This window comes from Mytilus edulis, chromosome 7 (genome assembly GCF_963676685.1).
Source record: "Mytilus edulis chromosome 7, xbMytEdul2.2, whole genome shotgun sequence".
Taxonomy (NCBI): domain Eukaryota; kingdom Metazoa; phylum Mollusca; class Bivalvia; order Mytilida; family Mytilidae; genus Mytilus; species Mytilus edulis.
The window spans coordinates 57,612,793-57,623,110 of NC_092350.1; the positions used below are offsets into that span (position 1 = coordinate 57,612,793).

The 10,318-nt window shown below is 31.0% G+C and overlaps 1 long non-coding RNA gene across 1 annotated transcript in view; it reads right to left on the reverse strand.

Annotated features, from left to right (window-relative positions):
- The window catches only part of LOC139481862 (uncharacterized), a 49,300-nt gene extending 46,274 nt beyond the window's left edge, over positions 1-3,026 (reverse strand). The window contains exon 1 of the long non-coding RNA XR_011654715.1: positions 2,081-3,026. This is a non-coding gene — a long non-coding RNA (uncharacterized lncRNA). The remainder of the gene's footprint in view (positions 1-2,080) is intronic.
- Positions 3,027-10,318: the final 7,292 nt, after the last annotated feature.

Below are 10,318 nucleotides of genomic sequence, written 5' to 3' on the forward strand. Positions count from 1 at the left end.
ATGTATCTTATGACTAAGACATGTCTTGTGGTTATCTTAGGACTTGTCATAATCGTAAGATATGTTTTCGAAAGTGTCCCAAGTTACGATATATCATAGCTTTTGTCGCTCTAGACATGACTTATGGTGGTCTTATGATTGCAAATTAAAAAGTTTTTAAATTACTTTTCATGTAAAACTTCACGTCATTAAAATACAAATAATACTAGTAGTGTGTTGCTCAGTCTGCTATATATGAGGGGGAGGACAGGGGTAAGGGAGACAGGGAGAAATGGGATAGGAGAAAGGAGAGGAAGGCTGGGAGAAAGGAGAGGAAGGCTGGGAGAAAGGAGAAAAAGTTGGAGAAAGGAGAAAAAATAAAATATGATCTAATATTTCAAGAAAAAATATCTCAAAAGGAGATGTTTTATTCTAATGGGAGAAAGGAGAACGGGGGTAGGAGAAAGGAGAAGAGGGATGGGAGAAGGGAGAAGGGTACCCCCTGTCCTCCCCCTCATATATAGTAAATTGATTCTTCTCCACTTTGCAATTAAATTTGAATCTTCTGCTATGTAAGTTTTGCCTCCTTTTCTCACTCATGATTTTATATGATAACTATACATATTGTTTCTTTCCTTATATCGTACGTTGTTTACGTTTTTGCACGCGCATTTCAGGTACTCATTTTTAATCATTATATAAAAGAAAAGTAAATATGTTAACTAATGACAGTCATAAGAGCATCACATCTCTTCATACAGCTTTGATATATATTCTATGACATATGCTATGATAGTCATAAGATGGTCATAAGATTTGTCCTAAGATATTATAATATGACATGTCGTTAAAATACGTTACAGCCGAAAACCAGGCGCCACCATAAGATAATTTTTGTTCATTTAAATATTCTTACATACAAAGTTATTATAAATCTACCAAATATTTATTTTTTTTAAAGTCTAGCTGACGTGCATGGTTAAGACTTGATAGATACCTTTTCATTTTGATTTTGTCAGGTTTTATACCTATCCACTACATGACTTCATTCTTTTGTTTTTAGTGATACGGAAATATGTCAAAATAACATTTTTAAGATTACAATAATATATAAACCACAGCTTTACACAACGATTTTCTTTATAAGATGTCCTATCAATGCAAACTGTGTGACTGTTGCTAGAATATAACGGAATTTGATGACAAAGTCGTACAAAGTGAGAGGTTTAGCGCTATAAAACCAGGTTTAATCCACCGTTTTCTACATTTGAAAATGCCTGTACCAAGTCAGGAATATGACAGTCGTTGTCCATTCGTTTTTTATGTGTTTTGTCATTTGATTTTGCCATGTGATTTTTGATTTTCCCCCGAGTTCGGTATTTTTGTGATGTTACTTTTTTCATAAAGGCATGAGGGTCTGAATAGGCTTTACAGAATAGAGATTATTGGGTCAAAAGGGCCAAAAATAAAAATAATTAAGAAATAAATGTAAAATAAAATAATAAAACCGTTTAATTAGGAGCTGAAATATAAAGAATAGAGAAAGATGGTGTAAAAATTAAAAAAATAAAGAAATGAATGGTCCCCTTCAAACCCGACTATTTGTTATTTTTATAATATATCACCCACATAATTTTCAAAGGATTAAATAATTGTTATTCTATTGGTCATCCACTTAATTTAATTTACCTCGGTGCATGCTGGGTTTTTTTAGAAGTCAAAAATGCGTTAAACGCACTACGTTCATAAACATGAAAATTATCAGTTACTTGATTATTTGTGGTGAGCTGGTTACATAGAGAGCTTTGATATACAGCAGATTTAATGAGAGCTTAACTATAAAGAATAGATAAATTACTCAGTGGAAGTTTCTCCTACCTCTTTCGTAATTTTTGTGGAACCTGAGGTGCAAACTAATTCTGACTTAACTAATCTTAGACCGTTTTGTCTTGACACAGTAACGTCATATTGTATGACCATGTTAAGGTTATGAATGTGTTTTATTTCATTTCTGTGTATGCGAATTTCGTCCTGATTGGGTTTAAGGTTTATTGAAGATTAAAGAAAACTCAAAACAAAGAAAAAATAAACATGACCTTACCTCATATACAATGGAAATATTAAAATACATAGTGGCCATAGATGCGAGTAATCCTTCCATACTGAGAATTCCAAGAAGAGCACGGTGACTTGCGCCATTTGAACCTGGCGAAAAGTCGTATGCACATATAAAATTGTCTTCGTAATATTTATACGGTGCAGCAGCTGCTCCAAAAAACGGGAACATCAACTGGAGTAGCGTTAGCGCTAATGTTGCATAAATTGCGGTTTGTACTTTGAACTTCGTAATATGAGATCTGTAGTATAACGGTTTTACGGTAGCTAAGTAGCGCGTGACGGACATGACGATCACAATCCATGCCGACCAGACGACAGCGGTTGTGCTAAGCCAGCCAAAAATAGAGCATAATGCTTGAGTCATCATGCATCCACATTTAATCCACCCTCCAATCCACATCACTGTAAAGACCAAAGTTGAAAACAAGTCATTGAGAGTTATCGTTGTTACTAAGTAATGGTTGATTTTCTCACTCTTTTTTCGTATTTTAAATAATACAAATATGGCTACACTATTAAAAAGTAAAGTAAGTATCAAAAGAACTGGAAGTTCTGCTTTTGTTAGATCGACATGACAGTAATCGCAAATCTCTGACACAGTTGAATTGTTCATTGCCGTATTCCGAAAAAAATTCAAAACATTCTGGCTGAGTTTTACGATATCATCGAAATCGGTGAAAAGTTTTACATGAGGTTATTTTTGTATATCCTTCCAACTTTCTGATGGTCTTCTCCTTCTACTGCTTATTTCAAAATAATAAAACAAGTATTTAGTAAAATTCTGCAAAGAATGAGCAGGGTGTCATGTATTGGCTTTTCTGACAATTAAGCAAATGTGTCCTTATATATATATATAATGATAGATATATAGGTATGAAAGATCGATTTTTAGATTCGTGTGAAAAACATCTCTATTTTCAATAAACATATTTGCATCCTGATTGCCTGCTTCACAAAGTGAGTGTAATTGATAGTCCAATATTATTTAGAACCTGTGAATTAATTGACAATAATAAATTATTGGCTTGACGTAATAACGATATAAGAATGGATATGGCTTGAAAACGGGGAAAGGCTTAGCTCTGGAAATGGTTTAATTGCGGATACAGATGAAAGGGTGTTTCTGGATCATTTAGTTACAAACAACATAAAAAGAAAGGTCGAAGAACAGTTTTTTTTAACCATTGATAGTTAGTGAACATTTAGGTTGAGGAAAAAGACACAAGGGTAGCAAAATGAAGATATAAATACAATAAAGCATGTTTAAACAAGAATGTGTCCAAAGTACACGGATGCCCCACTCGCACTATCGTTTTCCATGTTTTATGGACTTTGAAATTGGGTAAATATCTAATTTGGCATTAAAATTAGAAAGATTATACTATAGGGAACATGTGTACTAAGTTTCAAGTTGATTGGACTTCAATTTCATCAAAAACTACCTTGACCAAAAACTTTAACCTGAAGCGGGACGAACGAACGAACGGACGGACGAACGAACGAACGAACGAACGAACGAACGGAGCCACAGACCAGAAAACATACCGTAATGCCCCTCTACTATCGTAGGTGGGGCATAAAAACAGAGATGAAGAAAACAGAATGTGAATATAAGAGGCAAATGAAAACTTTTATAAATAGGCAAAAGAAAATTGAGAAAACAAGATAAATGTCTTAAAAAAGAGTATTTCTAAAGAAATATTGAAGATATTCAACTCGTATATTGAGAAAAAGGAAAATTTTCCACTTCAAATACTTTGTGAACTTTCCAAAAATTAAATTCGTCTGAATCCCGGTAGTTGCCTCATTGATATCACACCCAATTATTCTCTTTTCTTTATTCTCTTGACTGTGTTTATAAATTATTTATTTGTTTTCCAATTTTTCGCTATTCTGTAAATCCGATCCACATCCTCATACAAGTAAGAACCCATAACAGCCTAGCTTGATTCTTGGGGATCAAGATGGCAGGGGGGGTCCTCTATTGTTTTTTTTTTTTTTTTTATTATTAATAATTTTTGCTATTCTTTATATGTTTTTTATTGCTCCCTATTAAATATATGATTTGACCATTATTATATCTATTACATACATTTTAGCACCCCTGTTACTCTCTATTCTTCATTTCGATTCTTTCTGGTTTCATCCATCAGTTTCTTTTCAGTAACCTCCCATCCAGATTCTAACACCTGAACAAGGAAATTTAAAAGATTGTTTAATTTGGAACGGTTCTCATAGTCGCAAAACAGATTATTAAATGACCGTGACAGTTTTTTCAAATATTCAAATATTGAAATCTTTTGGTAAAAAGGGGAGAGTATGAACTACGACCCCAATAATTCAGTGCCTTGGTTAACAAAAGAAGTTAAACTGGCAGTTCAGTGGTTGTCGTTGGTTCATGTCGATGACATTTGTTTTTTGTAAATTGCTTTGTTATACTTTAGGCCGTAATTTTTATCAAGTGGGTTTTTTTTCAGATATTTCATGTTGGGGCCTCTTATAGCCGACTTTACGGTATGGGGTTTTCTCATTGTTGAAGGACGAACAGTTGCATATAATTCCTTACATCCGGACTGGCACTTCATTTGAACTTTGATGGATGATTATTTCCTTGGTCATCGTACCATATCTCCTTATTTTTATATAGAACGGTAAAAAAAATGTAAATTATAATTGTAAAACTAATACCCCCCACCCCTAAAAAAAACAAAAACAACAAAACACAAACACATAAATAAAAACATCAATAAAACTGCAATATAGTGTTGATCCATATGATTTATAAGTTCCATCTTGACTTACGGCCGCAAAGGCAAAATGTGTAACAATCTGCAAAATATGAAAATGAATGTGATTTCATTTTTTTTCATATTATCTTATTTCCAGTTATTCTGGACAATTTTTCGATGTGTACCCATATTGTTTCTATTCAGTATTTTAGAATTTCAGGTACAAAGTTGACACCATTTGCTAGTATGGTCTGATCGTTCCTAGTCCCTCGGGAAGGGGACGATAAATGGCTGACCCGTGTTAAGAGAATGCAATATCTCTTACACGTGAAAGACACCCTTATAGATTTCGAAAAAGAGCAGGCTCATGCAGCTACAAGGCAGCAATATCACCTGAAAAGTGGAGAGGGGTTAATATAAGTTGCAATTATTTGTTTCCCAATCCACCATAGATAAATATGCTTAAACTAAATATGTTTAAACTAAGAATGTTGATGAAAAGAGCAAAGCGTTTTAAGAATATATTGTACTATTTTTCCACGGTTACACATTTTAACATTGTTTCATATCTCAATTTGTTTGGCTTCGTACTTATTATTTCAATACTGCATAAAATGTTTAATCGGATTTTGCTCAAATCAGCGACAATATAGTAATAAATGTTATTATTTTAATTGAAATATCATTTCAGGAATGTCTTTTTTTTCATATTGTCATAAATGAATTTAATGATTGTAGGGCTTCATCACTTTAAGAACAAATATATAATTAACTTTCCTTGAAAACAGAGTTGTTATTTCATGTATACATGTATAATAAACATTTACTTTGGTGAAACATTTTTCCTTTGTCTTTTCGGGTTGATTAATCATTAAATAATCAATGTTATGATTACTGTATACACACACGCGAATGTTGGGCTTCTTTGTTTACCTACGAATTTCTCAAACTTTTCGCTTTTTGAACATCAAACAAGAACAATCTATATATAACGAAACCTTAATAGAAACGCTAAATGCTTCAATTTTTTCTACGACAAACCATAGTGAAATTGGAGTGTTAACGAAGACAATAAACCAAAGAACCTACAGAATACAATAAGACAAGCAAAACTTAGGTATGTCTTCAGAATCATTTTTTAAAAGTACAACTGTATTTAAAGATAATGTTAAAAGGAAATAAATAATGTCGAATGGATAGTTGATTAATTATTATTTTGTCCTCCCCTGTCATTTTTGTTATAGATTTTTTCCATATGAAATGCATGATTAAGTGTGCTATTATTTAATATAAAAAAGGGTAATTTTACTGGCAATTAAAATGAAGGTGTTGCGTATAGTAAAAATGTTCTAGTATCAAAATGTTCACATTCAGGAAAATAAAATCCAATAATCACATATTGATAATAAAACTATAAACTGTTTATGGTTCTGTTCAGCTCTCTACAAGAAAGGATCATTTGTTCATATAATTAGTATCTAATTACAGAGGAGAAACAATGAGAAAGTATGACAATAGTAAAACATAAATATCGGAGCAGGTGTGAAATACAAGTGAGCAAAAAATAATAAAATAGTAAATATTGTACACAAGATAATTCATATTGTGGATAGTTGTCTCATTGGCAAATATACCACATCTTCTCTTTTATATATTGTGGAACTGTTATTTTTTTGCGTCCAATTAACTAGTTTAAAAATAGGTATTACATTTCCAAAAAAGGCAAGTCAAAGCAAAAATTTCTACATCATAGTTCAGAGCTATAATTAGTCTATTAATGTTTGCACCTGTCCCAAGTCAGAAATTTGATGTTCAGTGGTTGTCGTCTGTTAATAAGTGTTTCTCGTTTTGCATTTTTAGATAAATTAGACCGTTGGTTTTCCCGTTTGAATGGTTTTACACTAATAATTGTGTGGGCTCTTTATAGCTTGCTGTTCGGTGTCAAAGCTCCGTGTTGAAGGCCGTACCTTTACCTATAATGGTTTACTTTTATAAGTTGTTACTTTGATGGAGAGTTGTCTCATTGGCACTCATACCACATCTTCCTATATCTATATTTAAGGGACAGAAGCTGTCAAAATATTGATCATCGATTTGATTGATATAAAAAAGTCAATTAAATATCTTGCATGTATCTATAATAGCTAATGCCCCTTTAAATAAACGTACAAAAATCTGTTATGTTTATTATGTTGGCAAAAATGAAAGACAAGAATACAAAAACTATCATAGAACAATAACAAAGTGACGGGATGTATGGAACGCCATAGCTGTCTTATGTGGCATATTCTATTATATATATGTTGTGGATATTTCATTATATGTAGGTGCTTTTTTATTATATGATGGTGCTTTTCTATCATATGATGGGGCTTTTCTATTATCCGAAATAAAAACAATCGGTTGGTAAAATATAAAGAAAAGAGGATTACGGGTAAACATTTAAAGAACAGAGAATAATAGCAGGCAAAAACATACTTAAATTAGCACCCAACACAATCCTTTCCTCCATAATATACAAAACAATATGTGACTTTCACTGATATCTTCAATTTAATTATTTGCCGCTGAACCTGAGACTACTATAACACAGTTATAGTAGTCTCAGGCTGAACTGTATAGAATAAAGTCAACATTATGTAATCCTAGATGTATACATCTATGGTGTAATCAATCCATGTAAATTTACCATACCCCTAAAAAATATTCTGCCGAAACACTACATTTAGCGTAATTGTGTTTTGCCGTTCTATAAAAAAAAATCAGGCACACTTGATAATTTTAATAGCAATGAAACCGGCCAACGAAGGTAATAAAACAATTCCAGAGGGTATAGAATTTTAAGATAAATTATGAGAATATAGCTCTTATAATATCCTTTCAGATAAGAAAAAGAAATGATGGGGTCATGGGTCTCGTTTTCTTGCTACATTATAACATAGATAAATGTTATTACAAAAATTACTGTATCGAGTTATCTCCCCTTGTATCTGAGTTATCTATTCTTATATATGGCAAAATCAAAAAAAGAAGAAAACAAAAATAATCAAATTTTTATAAAATACAGCTGTTAATATGATAAAACATATATTTTTTTTTATATTAAAATGAAAAGTCTTGCACATAAATTACACACTACTTTTGAAATTTGCACATTTCATTAAAGATCTAGACCGATTAATATCTGCTTGTTTTCAAAATCAAAGATGGAGAGAGACATTATTTCTACCCTTGCCGACCGTGCTATGGCTGAAAAGCCAGTCAAGGTCGTTAAACACTTCCACATATCTATCTACCCTTTATCGTCTAAATACATGTTTTGACTAATTCTAAAAAAAAATCTGTTCACATGGTTTAATATCGAATAAATATTTCACACTTATAAAAACAAATATTATACTCATCATCGTCATTATATATTGAGTATTTAACATCATCTCATATTATTCACATATTATCGCCATTACTTGACGTTTTAACATCATCTCGTGTATCGTCGATTTCTAATATATCATTCAGTCAGTGCAAATAGAAAAATTTAAACCGAAAATAAACTTAAAAAATGCTGATTCTTTTTTTTTTCCTCTTTAAAAATAAGGCTTATTCTTTAAAATTCTCGTGCAAATCGATTTTGCTTTTATATTTTTAAAAGATTTCTCCATTCTGTATGTATCATTTATTTCTGTAATCGTGCAGTATTTTTTTTCTTCATTTTTATGATGTCACGTACCCTTTCTGTACAACCCGTTTTAGCGAAATATTTATTATATATTTTTAATCGCAGAAAATGTATTATATTCTTCTATTGTAAAAGCTTATCTATTAATTTTAATTAATGTTTCGAATAAGTCTTCTATTGAAAGCGTCCCATGATATAAAAAAAGAAAAGATGTGGTATGATTGCCAATGAGACATCTCTCAACAAGAGACCAAATGACACAGAAATTAACAACGTTATATATATATATATATGTTACAGTAAATTGGTGAAATTAGGAATTACACGTAATTACTAAACATTTCAGTAAATACCTGTAATTACTAGTCAATTTAGTAATTACATGTATTTACTAGCTGTTTCAGTGATTACTGGTATTCACTGATTTTTTTTGTCATTTTTACAGCTATTTACTAACTTGATATTTTAAAAAAAAAATTAGAGACATAATTCGAGATATCAAATAAGAATGATCTTTTTTGTGAATTGAATAAGTAAACTATATGATCCATCCCTTTTCTTTTATTTTCAATGTTAACATTCTTTTCCTTTTCGTCGAGCCTGCGACTTTTGTCGCAAAAGCGTCGACAGCCGTGTCCACAAATATCCACGTTGTGTTTAAAATCTTTTTTTAATTTTGATAACTTTCTTAAAATATCCTGGATTTCTACCAAACTTTAACAGAAGCTTGTTTATGATGAAAGATAAATTTAAAGAAGTAAATTTTGTTAAAATAAAATCAAGTTTTTCCGTATTAAACTTATAAATGTACTTTGTTTTTATGCTAGTAAACATTACATTCACACTGTGGTTAAAGATTTTTAAATTTTAATAACTTTCTCAAAATATCCTGGATTTTTACCAAACTTGTTCAGGAGCTTGTTCACGATCATAAGTCATGTAAGATAATATTAAGAAGTAAGGTTTGTAAAAAAAAATCGTCTTTCGTATATTATTTATAAACGGACTAGGTTTCTTTTCAGTTAACATAACTTACACTCTGCAGTTAAAAGTTTTTAAAAACATTTCATAAGTTTTCATAAACCATCCTGAATTTTTACCAAATTTGGACAAAAATTACAGAACTATAGTCAAAAGATAGTATCTAGAGGAAAGTTTAAAAAAAATCCTATTTTTGCCTGCGATTCACAACAAAAGTAGATGAGAAACTATGTTCTGCGAAACCCTTACAATTTTGATAGCTGAATACATCTGTAACCCAGCTCCAGCTAGTGGTTGAATTGAAGGTCAAATGAATATGTAAGTCTAATTATTAACTTCATTAATGATTTAACAAAAACAAAAATCATGTTATATTTAAATTTAAAATCTTGTAGCTAATGCACCTATAGTAAAAAAGTACATTTTATGCTGATAAATTTTTAAGAGTACTCAGTGATTTTATAGTAAGTATAACCATAACTTTTGATTAATCAACTATATTACAACATTGTTTTAACAGTAAGTAAATAGGTGTAAAAAATCATTTTAAAATTAGTAACTTTACAGGTAATTACTGGGCGGTTTTAGGAATTACTTGTATTTACTAAGTGCATCAGGAATTACATGTAATTCCTAAATTTTGGTAATTACATGTAATTCCTAAATTTTGGTAATTACATGTAATTCCTAAATTTTGGTAATTACATGTAATTCCTAACTTTAACATATATATATATAAAGGTCACCGTACGGCTTCAACTATGAACAAATCTCTTATCGCATGCGCATAGTCAGCTTTAAAGGGCCCGAAATGACAAATGTAAACAATTCA